This window comes from Homalodisca vitripennis, unplaced genomic scaffold (genome assembly GCF_021130785.1).
Source record: "Homalodisca vitripennis isolate AUS2020 unplaced genomic scaffold, UT_GWSS_2.1 ScUCBcl_13472;HRSCAF=23719, whole genome shotgun sequence".
In the NCBI taxonomy this organism is placed as follows: Eukaryota; Metazoa; Arthropoda; class Insecta; order Hemiptera; family Cicadellidae; genus Homalodisca; species Homalodisca vitripennis.
In genome coordinates, this window is record NW_025789583.1 from 1 (window position 1) to 3,634 (window position 3,634).

The window sequence follows — 3,634 nt, forward strand, 5'->3', positions numbered from 1 at the left end:
AACTAGATTCTAGTATATAGTCAGTAGAAAGATTAAGGGAAATATTGCAATTACCCTTGGCACAATATCCAATAATACTGCAATTCTGTGAGGTCTGTGCGAAGTCATACTAGAGGGTGTCCGCTTCTGGAAATAGAGATACATCTGCATATCATTATCACATGCTCAGGACAATACAACGCTTCACTAAAGTTGTAAAAATTAGTAATCCATTAATGGTTTTTATTAGGTACCTAACTTTCAGGAAATTAGTAGGTTTTCCTGAATTTGGTTTGCTGTTTTTTACAGAGATAGGTTTAGCTATATACTTTTTATATGAAAAAAGGTTTTTTTGTCTTTTTTTTAAATTTTTCATTTTATATATTTTATCCACTCTGTCATTTTCACTATCCGTGGCTGTGTAAATCATTACCCAAACAAAGCCAATTGTATACTTGTGCATCGGATATTTCTAAGGTACAATAAACATTAGAAATAAAACCATAAAACAGTCCCAGAATGTGTGACTTGCAACAACATGCACAGCAGCTGTCTGACCCACTCATGACAGAGGAGAAAGGAAGTGCTGACATCTGGCAGAATGCCAGAACTACATGCGTGATGCGCAGTTTCTCATAGAAATACGTCTTACACAATATTACGACAGACAACAGAATAAAAGAGGAACAAAATTAATGATGTGAAATATTACATTAGTACCACACTTTTAAGTAATAGCTACTAACGTAATATTTTGTTAAAAACCATGAAGGTTAAGAGTAGAAGACTAGTTAAACTATTACATTTATTTACATGAAGAAAAATACTAAAAAGAAAAAATTTCAACAGCGATCTCAGTATTGGTTTTTAGTTTAAAAAAAATCATATTAAATAACCACACTTTTAAGGGATAATAAATAATTTACTGTCAGGACTCTAGTTATATACACCATAATTTTAATGCGACTTGAAAGATCGTAGAAAGAGCTCATAACATTAAATATCTCGTTTAATTTATTTTTACTAATTTACAACAATTCATTTGTGATTCAAGCAAAAGAGTTACTGTACACTACAAATCTTCAAACAAAATAAAAACTTTGGTCAATCCAATGTTATAAATCGCTAATCAGGATGTCATTTGCACTTTTAGTTAATTATGTTGCATAAATACATATTTTTTATTGTATTTCGACTGGACCAGCACGATTATCATGCAGAGTATCCTTAATAGATACCTTCATCCGATATGCTTTCCAGATTTTTTCTTTGCCACATCCATTTCAGAATCACCTGAAATGTGAAAAAATCAAGATAAATACTTTTATTATTTTGAAACAGCACTTAGTTTAAGTAAAGAGCAAGCATTATGTAGTCTGAAAAACAATTTAAAAACTTGTATTGTGTATATTACAGAGACAAAGTATTATTAATACTCTATAGTGAATACTCCAAAATATATTGAGGCGACAGAAAGAGTTCAAGTGAATGTGCTGTTACCTATTCTTGAGGGCACCTTTGAGGCCACCATACTTTTTCCAGTACTGCTCAGCAGTTATGAGACAGACCTTGCACTGCATGTGAGATGGCCCCAGGCGAACCACTGAGATGAGGTTGTAGCTGTAACAGAAATATAGATATACTTTACACAATGTACAGTAAAATTATATTTAATTTTGAGCTATTGAGTCGCTTTTAATTCAAAAGGTAAACAGCCTATGGCTGGGATAAATCTCAAAAATCTGTTTTACTTTTATAAATTTAAATAAATAAGTTTATTGTGGTAAAACCAAACAGGGTTTGACCCCAATAAGTATGGTAGCTACATGTTTCCATAAATTAAAATATTCGAAATAGATACTCATATTTCCAATAAACTTCATCACTTGACTTTAGTAAATTATAAAAATAGCTGTGTAGTTAGCACCAGTCGCAAAGTTGTGGGAGGAGTAAAAAAATTTTAAGTGTATATCAAGGGAATTTTCATTTTTGGAAGAATGAAACTCACAAGTATAATGGAAAGCTACTTGTACATAAAAATGTTCAAGTAGAGTGAAATTTCTTAGGTGTAGTGAAATTTTGTTTAAGTAGTTCACTTTATTCAAACACATTTTTGGTAATAGAAGAGTATATACATAAATAGTGTATACATTTTGTTACTTTACAGTATAATATTTCATCCTCCAAGTACTTTTTACATCTAATTTGTAATGCAATTATTTTTATTTTTTACACTGTGCTGATTTAACTTCAATGTGAATACTAACATGAATATAGCAAATTTTTTACTAAACTTTATATACTTTTGCAATGCAAACATTTTTTTTGTATTTATTGTGTTTACTATTCAGACTAAAAAAACCGGATTTTTGGAATTACTATGATATAACACCATGGTGAGCTTGTGTGTAAAGTAATATTTTATCCTAAAAATATTAATATGTATATGTGTATGTGTTGAAATAATATGTACATCATATATATTTTTACACAGTACTTAATATTTTCTTACTGAGTAATAAATTTTGCATCTCATCTTCTTTGAGTAAACAAAACCCAAAATGGTAAACAACAAGTATATTTGTACTTATGTGCTGAAATTGCCACAGCATCCTCTAGTTTTAAAAAATTTTTAAGAATGCATATTTTATAACAGTAAAAAAATCAATCAATGCATGAAAAATACTTGAAATTATACAAAAAGGCTTGCTGGTACAGAAGTTAATAAATGGGCAGATGCAGGATTGGGTTACCATTGTGGGCAAATTAATCAATATCTTTCATTGAATTGTTTTAGTTTTTAAAACCTTTTTGTAAATGACTGTTTGTAACTGTAATGATATTAATTTCACTGTATATTTCAAAATACATGTTAAATACAGATAGTGCTAATGTTCTCATCCAACTTACTATTACACGATTCACAAGCTTTGCCGCTGACTATCGGTTCTCCGTTAGTGTTTCCGTTGACAAAACACCTTTGTTGTTGTTGATCACTGGTGCGTTTGGCTTATTGCTACAACAAATTACAAAAACTTTGAAATATATATATACATATACATGTTTACACAACTGTTAGAGGAAAACTTGATGAAATACACAACTTCGCAATAAAATCTCTGAGGACATGGACACAGGCCTACGTAATTATCTCTAATTTCTATACACATTCTTGACACACTTAACTAATTTGGGCAATGTAAAACTTGTTTCAACTCTGGACTCAGCCTTCCACTGCCTTCACTCATCTTATCCTGCATGCAACATAGTCTGTCCGTAAGTGCTTCCCCACATTAGTAATAGGTACCTCCGACTTTCACAATCATTTTCTTGAAGCGTTTTCTGTTCCATGGCAACTGAGAAATGATATAATAAGCCAGAGCCATTCATCACATCTCCATACTAAATAAATTATAGAAAATAAGTAGTATCCTCTCCTCTAGACATTTCACAAATAATGAATATTTTGTCTACGAACCTTGACGACTACTTCAACGGGTTTACAGGTGTTACCAGTCACTAATGATCCCGCCCTACTACAACTCAGCTAGGCCACTTCACTCTGGTGGGTGAAAAAGAGCCATTTCACAATCATATTGAATAAGACTATCTTAACAAAATATAATTACAATCCAAACAAAGGGATATATTATAC

The 3,634-nt window shown here is 31.2% G+C and overlaps 1 long non-coding RNA gene across 1 annotated transcript; it reads right to left on the reverse strand.

The window, feature by feature from the left end:
- Positions 1–58: 58 nt before the first annotated feature.
- On the reverse strand, positions 59–3,001 carry LOC124375114. The gene is made up of 4 exons (XR_006923658.1): positions 2,890–3,001; positions 1,480–1,599; positions 1,218–1,272; positions 59–144 (listed from the first exon to the last, which is right to left on the reverse strand). It is a non-coding gene; the product is annotated as an uncharacterized LOC124375114 (long non-coding RNA).
- Between the last annotated feature and the right edge of the window lie 633 nt (positions 3,002–3,634).